The sequence below is a fragment of the Protopterus annectens genome, chromosome 17.part0 (genome assembly GCF_019279795.1).
Source record: "Protopterus annectens isolate FY-2018-M chromosome 17.part0, PAN1.0, whole genome shotgun sequence".
Classification (NCBI taxonomy): Eukaryota; Metazoa; Chordata; order Ceratodontiformes; family Protopteridae; genus Protopterus; species Protopterus annectens.
Window position 1 is genome coordinate 673,983,360 of NC_056751.1, and position 16,116 is coordinate 673,999,475.

The 16,116-nt window shown below is 38.2% G+C and overlaps 1 protein-coding gene across 1 annotated transcript in view; it reads right to left on the reverse strand.

The window, feature by feature from the left end:
• Nucleotides 1-16,116, reverse strand: part of F11R (F11 receptor) — a 1,474,472-nt gene that overhangs the window by 947,904 nt on the left and 510,452 nt on the right. The gene's annotated exons all lie outside the window — the stretch shown is intronic.

Here is a 16,116-nt window from a genome sequence, read left to right on the forward strand (position 1 = left end):
TTCTGCATACTAACAAACTACTAACCCATACACAGCATGGCTTCCAGCCATATCACAGCACAACTACCACACTAATGTCATTTACTAACACTGTCGACCTTCATAGAAATAATGGCAACTATGTATCCTCTATCTTTTTAGACCTATCAAACGCCTTTGATATGGTCTCACAGAGCAAACTCCTAAATGTCCTCTGCATCCTCAACCTGTCCCATTCTACCCTTGCCTGGTTCCAGGACTACCTAAATGGGCGTCACCAAGCTGTACACTGGCAACAATCACTATCACCCCTCCTACCTGTAACTTTAGGGATCCCACAAGGATCAGTCTTAGGCCCATAACTCTTCTCCATCTTTACTAATAACCTACACATCTCAACTCCACAAGCATCACTCATTCAGTGCACAGACAACTCAACAGTCATCTGTGCTGCTACCCCACAGAAGAACTCAAAAAAGTACCACAATGATCCTTCCAAGCAGTAGAAACATGGTTAAGCAACACACAGTTAATTTTAAACCCCCAAAAAACAAACTTATGATATTTCAACCAACCAAATCAAATGCAGCTCTGTGGTCTTTTAACATATCCTCATTAGACAGCATAAGCATCTCTCCTTCACCTCATACCAAGCTGCTAGGAGTTGAAATTTACTGTAATATGAGATTTGATGCCCACGCATCCCAAACAATAATAAAAAAATACATGCAAAATTTGGACTGCTATACAGGAAAAACAATATTTTACAAATGACACCAAAGCCAAAATTGCTCAAACTCACTTATTATCTTCACTACTATGTGCATCTCCCATACTCACCAACTTAAGAAAAAACGAGTTGGTGAAGCTGGAAAGATGCTACAATAAAATTGCTTGATACGCCACCAACTCCCCATCAAGAGCTCACCATTGTCTCTCCCTTAAAAAGCTCAGTTGGCTTGAACTCTCACATCTCCTGCTGTATAACCAACAAATCATGGCCCATAAGATATTCTACCAAAGTGAAAAAACATCCTGTCTTCAAAATATACTGCCACCTCATTCCAGTAGCAGAAATTTACGCTCCACCAACAAACCACTTATTAAAATCAATACAGCCAAAAACTTAGGTGGAGAATCCCTATTTGCTATGTAGGCAAAGTATGGAATTCACTATCTTATGAAATATCATCTACCCAAACACTCTCTCAATTTAAAATCAAAGCTAAAAACTCACAAAACAAATGGCTATGTCCTTGTAATACCACAGACTAGATCACTTCTCTCTTAAGGTAATTAGTGACCACTCCTATATTTTCACAATCAAGTCAAAATTGGATCTGTCACTACTAACAATCTTGGATGTCCCTTAATACAACTCCTCAAAATGTTGCAAACATGCAAACTGCATACCAAAGTTTAACCCTATTTCCCTAAATGATCTCTCTTCTACGTACCAAAGTTATGACTGTCTTTCCTCTATCTTTCCCCCTCTTTTCAAATGCCTTACTATGCAAATACGGGTCTAATTTAAATCAGCGAATGCTTAAAATAGTGAACGCTGATTTATCGACCCTTTATAAGCAAAAGCTTGAAATCCCGAAGACACGAAACAGTGATTTTTTCCCAGGGAAAAAAATTGCTGGGCCATTTTCGGGACTTTGCCATTTCCTCCACTGTGGTGTGATCTCGGAGTTGGTATATTTAAGTAGGAGGGGTGCGTGGGGCACAGTCCCCCACATCGGGGTGTGTGGGGGCAAAGCCCCCCACTTTATTTAGTATTTTGAAGTTTTTTTTTTTTTTTTTGTGGAATAGCGATTTTTTTCCCCGGGGAAAAAAAAAATCTCTGTTCTGTGTGTTCGGCATTTTAAGCTTTCACTTTTAAAGGGTTGATAAATCAGCGTTCGCTATTTTAAGCGTTCGCTGATTTAATATAGACCCATCAATGCTTGCCTATTTACCATGTGTAAATGATACATTTTTACTCCTGTTATGTAATTAGTTCCATTTATTCTTGTATAAATATCTTTTCTTGTATAAATGCATTCTGTATAAATGTTTAAATTACTAATTTTGTTCATGTGGAGCTTGTGTCCCCAGGCCTGCTTTGAAAATGGACATGTGTCCAGTCGGACTATCCCGGTAAACAAATGTAAAATAAAAATAAATAAATAAACAAATAAAATATCACATGATTTGTAAGAAACTCTTACAAGTCTCTTTTGGTGAAACATGGTTGCTCTGATGAAGTTATTTGGAATGAGAACAAAGGCGCTTAACCAATAAAACTATATTGCTCTGAACAATAAATCAATAAATGGATAGATTTTCCTCTACCAGCATTTTGGTCATATTTTTTTGGTAATTTCTTGGATTGTGTGCCCATTATTGTTCTGTTAATTTTTAAGTGAATTAACGTTTTGCGATACTTAAGGTGCTAAGATGCTAATGAATTTGCTTCCTGTAGTCAAGAGAACATGCTCTAAATATTTTTGTCTCCACTTACCTTCTTCGTGACTTTGAACAAGTCTCTCAGACAATGCTCCTGGGTTAACCTAAAAAGGGGAATTTTGTCCAGTGGGTTTACATTGTTAACAAATAGATAAAAGAAATATTTAAAAATTATCCCTGTGTGGTATTTTGTCCCCCTCACATTATTTTTGGCTTTGTCAAAAATTCTTTAGTAATGAAGCTGAGAGGTATTTGGTCTGTTCTTTATATAAAATGTGTCTGTTTGGTACATTGCTGTGGATTGCAGTCACTAAATAATAACACTCAAATGGGTTTTAGACTTTGTATCCTTCAGAAAATGCTTGCTAATGCAAAACATGTTATTCTAGTAGCTTTCTAAGTATATAAGAGAAGTATTTAAAATCTTTTCCTAATTTTGTGAATTTGTTTCAGATTCCGGAGCTCAGAAGTTAGTTTCTGAGAAGTTAAGGTACAGTGATGCCAGGCTCAACCGCCCCCTTCCAGACTGACATCACTGGTAACATCAGGCAAAGTTCTGAAGCAGGGTCAGGATACCCAGTTATTTCAGATCAAGAGGGCATTAGAGTGAAAAGTAAAAAAAAGTGCCTTAAGTACAGCAACACCAAGCTCAAGCCCCCCCCCCCCTCCAGGCTGACATCGCTGGTAACATCAAGCAAGGCTCTGAAGCAGGGTCAGGACAGCTAGTTATTTTGGCACCAGGGGGCATTAGAGTAAAAAACCATGAAAAAGGGCCTTAAGTAAGGACTTTCCCTTACATTGTAACTGTTTGATTAGCTACTTTCTGGAATAGTGTAGGGAAATGTCACTGATACTGGTATCTCCTAAACAAAATAAGAAACAGGTTAACTACTAAAAAACAAAATGCCCAGAACCACCGTGTCAGCTGAAGGAAAAAACAACCACAAGCTTAATGGTTGGAGGGTGGCCTAATGGTTAAGGTGTTTTCCTTGCAAGTACAAGGTGCAGGGTTTGAGTCTCACAAGGGATAATTGGCTAGGCTTAAAATGGCTCACAAGGGCAGTTAGCTTAGTACTAATCTATGAACCTATGAATTACAAAAGCTTGGCAGCTTTCCCTGTAAAGGATGTAAGTTTTGTAGTTTCATCTTTCCTGAGAGCAAATATACTTTCAGACACCTCAGTTTTGTATTTGAACCCAAAGGGAGATACAATTGCAAGAGTTCAGACTTAGTATATATGGCTGTTTGTTGTTCTTGTCATTGTTTTTATATAGGCAAGATAAGTAGGACATTGGGGTGTGGTATTGGTGATCCAAAAATGTTGAAACTCAGAACCAAAGGAACAAAAACTGGCTGAGAGTCCAGGCACCACCAAACCAATGTATGACCACCAAAAACTATTTATTAACCAATCAAAGCAAAGTAAAGCAGTCAAAGACTTTCGACTTACATCATGACTTCATCAGAACTGCTGTGTTACATTGAACCATGACAATATATACTGAAATTAGCAGTCATGTGATAAAAAACCAACCAATGAACAAAAACATTCTTATGTAATCAAATGTGAAACACTATTTAAAGAATGAACAATATTAATGAATGATGAATTAAAAATTAAAAAAAAAAGTGAAAATGAAAATTAAAAATAAAAAAATGAAAGATAAAATTTATGACAGCCTAATGAGTATATTTGGATATGTGTGTGATGCAAGAAAAACTAGTCACCACTCTAAACTTTTGAGTTTTAAAATAGGGGTGATGGAACAACATTCATTGAGACCGGGGGGGGGGGAGTAAGGGTATCACACAACAAAATCCAGATGAGTTCCTTTTTGCCCAGATGTTCTTCAATGATGAACCCCCTAGGGTCACTTTCAGTGTAGTCAATCACCACAAACTTGAAGTTGTGGTCAGGAAATGTTGAACTGTGTCTATAAAGTGCATTATAGTCATTCTAAGGGGATCCAGTATCTGTCTGCCTGGGATGATATGATTGACAGACCTAGATGCTTTGCCAGAGATGGCCTGCATCTGTCACCCCTGGGCTTCCGGATACTGGCCAAGGCTCTTGCCACCCCTTTAGTGCCTTTTTTAGGTGGTGTTCCAAAGACCAAATTACCACCATAACAGCTACAAACAAATGCACTCTAAGGGTCATGCTGCTCAATGGTAGAAGTCTAAATCTTGAAATTCACTCACTGGAAGCACTCCTTAAAATGGAGAACATTGACATCTGTGCTGTAACAGAGACCTGGTTCAAGGCAGCAGAAATCACCCCTGCACCACCAGGCTATAACTCATTCCAATCCTTTTGGCCCCAGAACTTGGACTAAAGCTCCAAATGTGGTGGTGTTTCCATATTCATGAAGGATGCGCACACCTCCAAACTGGTAGCCCAACATAACACATCAGAGATACTTCAGGTGCATCTAACACTGGGTAAGACAATGATTCAGGTCATAGCCTGCTATAGGTCCCCAACCATGTCCCAAAACTCACACTCCACGTTCCTAAGTACCCTGGAGAATATTAGGGTCCAACCTAATACTCTTCATACTTCAACTACCCCTCTATTAACTGGGAAAACTACTCATGTACCAATACACTTGCCCAACATTTCCTGGAATTCATTAATTTCATTGCCCTGACCAGCTCATTCTTACCCCCACTAGAAGTAGCAACATCCTTGACCTGGTCATTACTAACATGGGAGACTGTTGCTTTACACCAATAGTCAAGTCCTTCCTGGTTAGATCTGACCACAAACTAATCATCTTGGAAATCCACATCCCTCTTACCCTCCCCCTGCAAAGGTAACCACCATGAAAAACTTCTCCAAAGCTAACTTTGGGCTCCTAAAAACAGAGATGGCTAACTTCACGGCATCCATGCAAATGGAGAATAGTTGCATGACTGCTGAGTCATACACCAATGCACTGTATGAATATGTACACAAATGCATGGATCTCACCATACCCAATAGAACTAAGACGTTCTCCTCCAAAAAAAGGAAGCCAATCTGGTGGTCCCCTACCATAAACAAACTCTATAACAGAAGGAGGAAACTGATGCGGAATAAGGTGAAGTCTCAAGACTGGAAAAACTCCCTTATCAGCCTCAACAAAAAGTTGAGATCCCCCATCAAATCCTCTAAATCTGGCTATGAAAACAGAATTGCAGCAAATAGTAAAGACAACCACAAGGTCTTCTATAGTTATGTAAAGAATCTCCATGACAATACCCAGATTTGCTCTGAGCTACTGCACAATGGTACCTCCTATACTGAGCCAACAGATATTGCCAATATACTGGTCAACAGACTCAGTGCCAGCTTTACCCCCCCCCCCCAACCTAGCATTAAACAACCACCTATCCATACCAATGAAACAAGCACATCAAATCCCTCGCCCTATCACTCTTGTTTGTCTTCCACAAAAAATTGAATATTGTCAAAATCTCCATAGCATTTATAACAAAATTACAGATCTACATGCCTGGATATCACAGTATAACCCTAATATTCTTGCCATCACAGAAACCAGGCTTAAGCCTAACATTAAAGACTTAAAGACTCAGAACTACTCCCTCTGAGCTGCAGTATTGTCAGAGTTGATAGGTTCCACAAGAAAGCATTTATCCAAGTTCATACAATCTCTCTCTCTCTCTCTCTCTTTCTCTCTCTTTCTCCCTATTCACACAGCATTCCACAATTCCAAAATGCTGAAACACTAGTATCACTGCTAAAGCTTAATAATAAAAAAACAGCTATGTTTTGTTACAGTCTATATCCCACCTGGAAATAACATGACAGCTTTAGAAGAAATCCTGTCCTGGACAACTAGTTATATACTTAATGAAAAAGTCATACTAGGACATGTAAAGATTAACTGGCAAACCATACACCAGACTTTCCCTCAGCTAGTATAAAACTTCATGGTTACACATAGCTTATCAAAACAGGTGCTAGGTTTAATAATACCAACACTAAAGGTGCAATTCTAGACTGGATACTGGTTTCTGATTCTAGTAAAGTTACAACCCCTAGAACCTATCCATACTCACTTAGTGACCAACTTCCAGCTTATAACTATAGAAATATCACACACCAACCTGACACTCACCAACTTAAAACAATCCCAAACCATTCTAAATTCAATATAGACTCCTTCGTCAATACTTTGACAGTATTTGAACTGTTCTAAAAGTTCTTCCATTTGATGAGGTAGTCAATACTTTTAATACTTTACTTACTCACTACCCAGACAAAAACTACAATGTCTAACAGAAAAAACTTGAAAAGAATGGCTTGAACTTCAAACTCCCTGTAACCAGCATTTTTATTGAGAACTGCACGGTTTGAGTAAAAAACAAGTTAACCTAGATAAAAAACTATATTACAGCCATCTACAAGTTCAACAGAAATATGACCCCCCAAAATTCTGGACATCAATATGTAACCTGTTACATCTGGGCTCAAACAAGAAACCCAACTATTCTCGCAATAGCTCTCCACTAGAAATTGTAGCCTTATTCAATACCTACTTCATATAAAGCATTACCTCCCGAATACTTAATGATATCTGCCAATACCATAGCAAACCTCCTCTCTGTCCTTATCAATAGATCAATAGCTGAATCCTATCTGCCCTCACTGTGGAAAAAATCCTGTATTGTCCCTCTTGATAAACATAGCATCTTTGCCGATGTCTCTAATGTTTGGCCTATTGCAATATTACCACCTCCCTCAAACATTTTTGAAAGATGCATTCATAAGTGCCTCTTCCATTATCTTCTACAAGAACAGCTCTTAACATCTACCCAGCATGGCTTCTGCCCAACACACAGTATAGTTACTGCCCTCCTATCATAAGAACAGCTCTTAACATCTATCCAGCATGGCTTCTGCCCAACACACAGCATAGCTACTGCCCTCCTGTCATTCGCTGACACCATAAACCAATACAGGGACTCAAGTAAACTTGTTTTACCCTTATTTCTTCACTTGCCAAAATCTTTCAGTACAATTTTTCACCCTAAACTCCTGTATAAACAGTCTCAGCTTGGACTATCTCGGTCTTCATTACTGTAGTTCAATAGATATTTAACAGACAGGGTCCAGTCTGTGGAATGGCAGAACACTCGGAACACTCAGTCACCATACCTGCAGGTCTTCTCTGGTGTACTCTAAGGGTCTATTCTTGGCCAACTTCTCTTTAATATCATCATCAGTGACCTCTGTAGCTCTGTAGGTCCAGCCTCTCTCATACAATAGGCTAATTCTGTGTTTATATGTGCATCTAATAACTTGCCTCAACACCTCCATATCATGCAAGAAGCTTTCTCCTCAGTTGAGAAGTGGCCCCATAATGCCTAGCTACTAATCAACTCTAAATAACAAAGTTACTTCTATTTTTCTCCAAATCACACATGCCTGATAAAGTGAATTTTAAAATATTCTCACTAAACAAAACTGAAATTGAAGTAGTCTCTCATACAAAACTTCTTCGAGTGATTATAGATTGATAACTTTAAATTTAACCTGCATGTTCAAAATAACACAAAAAAGATTCACTAATAATTAGGAATGCTCTGCAGGCATAAAAATGTCCTTAACACACCACCAAAATCACTCTTGCCGCTACATACCTTCTCCCATCTCTCCTATAGGGTACACCCATCCTAACCAACCTTCAGGATACTATTAAAAATAAGCTGGAGGCATGCTATAATAAGGCTTCAAAATTTGCCACCAACAAGTAATACAGCAGCCATCAGTATATTGCCCTTATGGCTTTGAATTGGCTTGAAGTGCCTCAACACGTATATTACATGCAGCTTATCACCACACACATTACTCACAAAGCTGATTACTGCCCTGCTTTTACTCCTGTTCTTCATTCCTATCACACTAATAGACTACTTCAGTTTTTTGAACAACATCTTCTCTTTATATATAAACTCCACAAATCCTCTGGCCAAACTATTTACCCATACTCTGTTGATAAAAAATGGAATTATATTCTCTACAAATTACATCCGCCTCTAACCTGACCAACGTCAAACTACAAAAGGACTACCAAAATAAAACCTGACTCTTCTACTAGTAGCATACTTCGACAATGTTGAGAGAGAACAGGCCTTAGCAACATGGTATGAGTACAGTAAACAAAGATCAATTCTATTTTTGCCTAGGCTGTATTATCTAGTCATCTCTTTTCGAAAGAGTGTTCTCAGTGTGTTTAATGTCATGAATTGTAATTTGTAAATGCTCTGTCTAGTGACAGTGTTCTTCTTCAGCTTGTTATAGCTGTCCAAATATTTGCAGTATGTATGTATGAGTTCATACTCCATGGATTGAAGCTGAATTTTTAGTTAGTTAGTATTTAATTCTTCTGTGTTAGGCTTTGTAATTACTTTATTTAATTGAAACCATATTATGTTAATGTGAAGCTTTTCTCCCTGGGCCTCTGCTGAAAATGGGATATTATCCTAGTCAGACTTTCCTGATAAACAAATGCCAAATAAATAAAAAAATAAAACAAAGAAGGTTAAACGGCAGATGTGAGATACATTTCATTTACAAATGTATTCTTTCACTTGATCCCAGGCAGATAGCTGAGGTGTACAGTCTTAGAAGTGCCTGCACTTGTGTGTGTGTGTGTGTGTGTGTGTGTGTGTGTGTGTGTGTGTGTGTGTGTGTGTGTGTGTGTGTATGTGTGTGTGTGTGTGTGTGTGTGTGGTGTGTGTGAGCATACATACATGCAAGTCAGAGCTCAAAGTATTAGCAATGAAGTGGGTAGAATTAAATAATAATTCAGAAGAGGAGAAAGGCTAAAAGTTGTTTGTCACTGAGAATTTGTAACTAGAGATGCTAAGAGAGAATATGAGAATCATTTGCTTATTTTTAGTTTGTAGGGAAGGGTCTGGACTTTGCAATTTACTCTTTAGTCTCTAATGTTTGAAGGGCTGGGTGTGTGTTAAAACATATTACAACTGATGTATAACTTTTTTCACTTATTAATAGTGTAAAAGGACAATGTTACCTTGTATTCAAGTGACTTTTCTGGCAAGCAAAGAGAAACGGGACATATCTGTCAACTGTACAGATTTTCATAGAATGTTCATGTTTTTGCCTCATATTTTTAGTGTGTTCCTCATAAAATTTGTGATTTTTTGTATTTTTCTGGCAAATCAGTGAGGAATGAATTCTCTAAATAATGACATTCATTTGAGTTTCAGACCACGTCCTTCAGAAAATGCATGGTAACACAAGACATTTTATTCTTTCAACTTTCTAAGTTTACATTAGCAATATTTAAAATTTGTACATGTTTGTAAGGCTTTGTCCCCCCATTATTTTTGGCTTTGTCTAGAATTTTTGTGCTAAGAGGTTGAGAGCTATGTGGGGATATCACAGTATGTTTTATAAAAAAGTATAAAGTTCGCATTTTAACCACGGTGTAATCTTCCTTCCTCATTCTTGTTCCTTCTACAGACTTAGAAATGTACACTGCCTGTAACTCCCAACCATAAAATTTCCTGGACTTCATTTATTTATTGACATTTGATTACTGGGAAAGTCCGATTGGGTAGGCATCCATTACCAATGTATGCCCAGGGAGAAAGGCTCCAAAGTATTACAAAATATTTTAAGAAGAACAATTTTACAGTCTTTAAAAATAATACAAAAAACAACTACAGTTTAAATAATTATACCAAGGAAACATAATATGAAAACATTGGATAAGAATAGATTCAAATTATATGACAATGATTTAATAATTAGATCAATTTTAGCCAGTTTATAGAGAAATTAAAAGTAGTTAGTATAATGCAAACATGAATTACAATGTGCAGTGGGAGAAAAAGCAAGCTTATAGTATATGCAGAGAGAAAACCAGGGAACAGAAATAGATAGAAATAAGGAAGTGAATGAAGAAGGTAGAGCAAAGAGATGTAAGGTAGGAACAGGTATTTGTTCACATTTAGGGATATAGTTTATTTTGGTGTTGAACAAGAATAGAGACAGCTTTTGGCAAGGAAGTCTTTCGGAATGGTTTTGAAGGATGGGAGGGACAGTATTGACCTGATAAACAGAGATGAGTTCCAGTCCTTAGCAACAGTTCAGACAATGCCGAGCAGATTTGATAGGTGTGTGGACAGAGAATAGTTTTTGGTCATGGGATCATAATGACCAACTGGGACTATAGTTGTATAGAATGTTATTTAGTGCTGGACAAGCAGATGGATTCTGGATAATTTTATAGATGGTAAGAAGTTGTGCATATGCTAGTTGATGGATAGTTCTATCCAGTTTATTCTTTTTAGTACTATATAGTGGTGGCTTCTAAAAGGGGTATTTCCAGGAAATTTAGCAACTTTGTTATAGCATTGATCAAGTTTAGATTTTTGTGATGCCTGAAGGTTAATAACGATGGGATTGCTATAAAGAAGTGTGGGGAGGAGATAAGCAGTGGCAAATGTAGCTTTAGTTGTGTCAGTGAGAACGTTTTTGGCTCTATAACGTATAGATTTTGATGAGTTTTTCGTATGCAATTTTGTGTATGCACATTTGCAAGTCAAATTTAAGTTTATCATCCATTATCCTCCCTAATAATCCGCTGTACGAAGTAACTTCAGTGGTTGTATTATCAGCAGAGAGGACTTCAAATTTTTCTTTTTTGTGGGAGTGTGATTTGGTGAAAAAAGTAGTAGGTTTTTTTTGTTTTTTTTTAGGGTTGAGCATGAGTTGTGAATTACAAAGCCATTCTTCAGGTAATGTTAAAGCTTCCTGATTAATTTTTTGGATGTGTGCCATGTTGTCAGATGTGCAAATGAGTGTCAAGTCATCTACGTACTGTATTAGGTAGGCCTGTTGTGTGGATGTGTGGAGGGTGTTGGTGAGAATATTAAAGAGACGGGGATCATGGGTAAAGCCTTGTGGTATACTGGTGATGAATGAGAGGTATAGAAAGAGGGTCAAGTGCCATTTTACTGACTGATATCAATTGGATTGGTGGCTTTTGAACGATAGATGTGTGGGCTGAGAGATACCTAATGAAGGCATTTGAAATAGAAATTTGCTGTGTCAAACTGTATCAAAGGCTTTAGACAAGTCTAGAAATAAGGAAGAGACTAGTTTCTTATTATTTCTAGCTTTATTGACAGTATCTATATAGGTTAGAATACAGTGCTAGTACTATGGGAAAGACAGAAGCCATGTTGTGTGGGGTGTAGGAGTTCTTCCTGCATGAGGTAGTCTACAATTTTTTTGAATACATTTTTCAGATGTCTTGTAGCGGGACTTAAGACTGCTATAGGTCTAAATTTATTCATCTCTGTTGAATTTCCTCCTTTGTGCAGAGAGATATTTCATCAACACAAACTCCCTCGACCAGGGACTAAAACATACTAGACTTGCTACTAACCAACATTGTAGAGCATTGTACACCCCCCCCCATGTCACATACTCATTGGCAAGGTGAGATCACAAAGCTGTCTCCCTCAAAATAAAAATAAACTTCAGAAATTCCATCTAAATAAGTTGCAGTTAGGAACTATTCTAGAGCTAACTACATCTTGTTAAGTGATGGTTTGTCAAAATTCAAGGCTTCCACAAACTCCAAGAACACAGCTGTGTTTGCAGAATTGCTTCCAGAAACACTGTACAAAGATGTAAATGGCTGCACTGATGCTGCAGTCCCTTCCAGAAACAACCCCAGATCTAACAGCAAAAACAAACCTCGCTGGTGGAATCCTAACCGTAACAGGCTATATACTAAAAGAAAAAAGTCATGGCCATGATCAAAAAGTGCAATTCTTAGAGACAAGCGTCCTCTGATTCAACTGGACAAGAAACTAAGAGGTCTAATAAGGTCAAGCAACACCAATTATGAAGTCAGGATAGCCTCTAAGGCTAAGGACAATCTCAAAGCCTTTTTCAGCTATGTCAGGAACCTTAAAGACAACACACAAGAGTGTGCAGAACTGGTGGTAAATGGCACAACCTTTACTGCTCAGGGTGACATAGCAAATCTTCTAGCTGATAAATTTAGTTCTGTCTTCACCCCCACTACCCCCTGTGATATCTCTACTAGCATATCCTTCTGTCAACAGTGAGTAAGTCATAATGGAACTCACTAAGGCAAAAACCAGTGCTTTAACTGTCCCCAATAACATCTTCAGTTGCCTCCTAAATAACCTTAATCTTGACCAAAGAGGACTACTAGAGGCACTGTTCAACTACAGCCTTAAAACAGGTTACATACCAAGTGAATGGATGGCTATATTAGTCATCCCTCTCCACAATGGTGGACCATCAACTGACCCAACAGACCCATAAGTCTAATATGCAAAGCAATGGAATTAATTATTATGGAAATGATTGACAAGGGCACTGGCAACATACAAACAGTGGACCTATCCCAGTTAGGCTTTTTCAAGTGAAGGTCTTGCCTACTCAACCTGGTAGACTTCTTCTAGAGGATTAGCAGTGCTATGGACTAGGGAAAATTTTTACACACTACTGTGACCTGGCTAAGGAGTTTGGTACACTACTTTACTCAGATATTGTTGACAAACTCTCAGAACTAGGCATAAATCACTGCATAACTCACTGGATTGCTGGTTGGCTTACAGATAGGACCCAGTCAAGATTGGTAAGAACACTTCCACCAGGAGACTAGTCATCGGCGGAGTACCCCAGGGTTCTGTGTTGGGCCTGCATGTGTTTGGCATCTAGTTCTCAGATGTCAAGGCTAAAGTCGAAGGCCTCTGGCTCACCAAGTTCACAGATGACTGTAAATTGAGAGCTATGATAAATTGCACCCATGACACAAACATCATACAAGAGGGTCTGACACAAACAAATGACTGGTGCCTGAGCCAGGGATTAAAACTCAGTGCATAGAAATGCATTATTGCACCCTTTGGGAGTCATCCACCCAAGCCAATTACTCCATTGATAAAACACCCATAAGAGTTGACCCTGTAGTTAGGGATCTGGGAACATATACTAATATTAATTTGGCCTTCAAACAACATGTAGCCAAGGTACTAAGAAAATCATTCTATGTTGCCCATCTCATAAGCAGGGGTATGGTATCCAGGTCCAAGGAAGTTATAGTACCACTCTGCTCAGACCCATCATCAAATATAATGTCACCTTTGTTATGTACCTAACCAGGTACCTGCAATGGTTGGAATGTCCTCAAAGATTTCTCACCAGGAGAATCCAGGGTATGAATACCCTTACTGAGAAGGGATCTTTACCTGGCATATAAGGCATCCTCACATCCAGGTCTGATGGAGCTCTTGCATATCCACGAAACAAACAGCACCTCTACACTAGATCCAAGGACCTGAACTTTGCCTGCAAAATAAATAAAACTTGCTGGAGAGATCAATATGTGTCTCAAAGCATCCCAGCACTATGGAACATGCTCCCCATTCACATGAAGCAGAGTTCATCCCAGACCCTTTTCAAGTGAAACATTGATCATTGGGTGAGAACTAATAAATTTAATTCTGGTCTGTACCCTATGCCTTTGATGGACAGAGGCCAACAGTAAGTTAATTCATCCCAAACTAGCATATCCCCGTTAACCCCCATTAACCGTTAACAATCTCCTTACTAGCGTACCTACACCATATAAGCATCCAGTGTGCTCAAGGACAAAGCTGGGTTGTGTTGCATGTATAGGCTTATAAAGACCCTGGTGATCAACAGACTAGTAAAACTTGTAGACCTATAAATGTGTCACATTTTACCCATCTGTTCTGCCTTACGTGAGCATTCTACATTTTGAAGAAAAACGTTTTACTATGGCTGTAGTTTCTTTGAATCTTTTGCTTGTCTGTCAGTGTTGTGGGTGGTGTGGTAATAATGGTGTTGCAAGGCTGTATTGCTTGATTTTTTTTTTTTTTTTTGTGGGGGTGGGGTATTGATTGGCTTGCTCATCTGGAGCCCTGGATTTTTTTATCTTTTGTTTTCTCCTGAGAGTCTCTAGTGGTTAAAGAACTGGGTATGTGGTAAAACAATCTACCCCAGCTTTTATATTATAGCTGCAGGATACCTTTGACCTTTTTCACCTTATAAACAGAGTAAAAGGAACATTTTATTTTGCAACCAAGTGACTCTTCTAGCATGCAAAGGGAGACTGTAAAAAACTGTTAAAAGAAAAAACGTACACGTTAACAATCCCATGATCTTCATTCTTAGGTGCTAGTAAATGTTTCATGTTTAATCAATTTGTTTCACATTTTGAGAGGTTGTATAGTGTTTAATATTTTGAAGACAGAAACCAGACTATGGCTGTAGTTTCCTTATTTTTTCATTGGTGGCATGGATGGTAAGTTAATAATGTCAAGCCACACTGGAAAAAAAAATCTCAAAGAAGAGTTTAAGAAACATTTACAGTTTTAATTGTCTCAATCATTAAAACTACAAATGTGCATAAATTCTTCTACTGATACTTGTTCACAGACTGTTATAATAATATTGAAAAAAAATCATATATACATCATTTAAAATCTTCCCTCACAAAAAACAAAACAAAAAAAAAAACTTGAGGTGGGTTATTGTCCTCAGACACCCCCTTTTTGAGCTACCCAGGGCAGTCAGTTCTAAATTAGTTAGTTATGTTGGTGTTGATATTGCAGAGCAGAAATTAAGTTCAGGGTGATTCATGTTGTTACATTTAAGTGATATAGTTTTGTCTTTCTTGGTTTTCCTTAGAAGACTAAAAAACTGTAACATCAAGTGGATGTTTATAGATGTCACTGTATTTTAGTGATTTTTATTGTATTTTTCATTTGGATCTATTTACTGCATCAGCGTCACTAATTGCTTCTTATTTTTAATGGGACCTACTATATTATTTTCGGAGACACATTTCAGGATCCCTTTATACAAGCTGTACTCTATATAAGGAAACAATTTTTTACTGCGTCTCACTAAAGATGCAGTGGAAGGAATCTCCTGCCCCAATGGTAAGCCGTTAGGGAAGAAGAAGGTGAGAAAAGTACAACTGGAATCTTCTGCTGTCCAGCCTCTGCCAGGTGTTTCTCCTGAGTTTTTTACAAACCCAGAGGTTCGCTCAGCTGTTTTGTTGGATTTCTCTGCCGTGACCTTGTTGGAGGCCAGTGAGAGTCCTGAAGAAGTTTTGCAGGTGTCCATCTAAGATGTTCAGTGGGAGCAATGGCTGATTTTTTTCCAGGGGCCTGTTGGAGTTCCTCAGTTTTTGGTTGGGGAAGAAGTTTTTACTGTGGTTCTCGACTGCTGTCCTGGGTCTGTGCCTTCTCAGCTTTCTGGAGGGGATATTAACTTTAAAGAAGAAAAAAAAAAAAAAACATGTTTCTTCTGCTCGTAGGGATCCACAAAGTGAGTGGTAGGCCTTCATTCAGGGAGTATTTGCTGCTTTAATTTCTTTAAAGCCTCCTCAAGGGTTTTCAGTTCCTGCTCCTCTTGTTTCTCTATTCCCCTGAAAAGGCCTAAAGAACAGGATTCTTCTGAGGGTGAGTCAGATTTGGATACTGAATCCCTGATTTATTCTACTCAAATTTCTTCTCCTTTAGACTATGGATTAGAGGTGGAGGAATCTATTAGCCAAGATGTTCCTTTTGAGGAAATTTTCTTTGGGGACACATTCCTTCGGATGATGGATTTTTTTTAAGTGGGATTG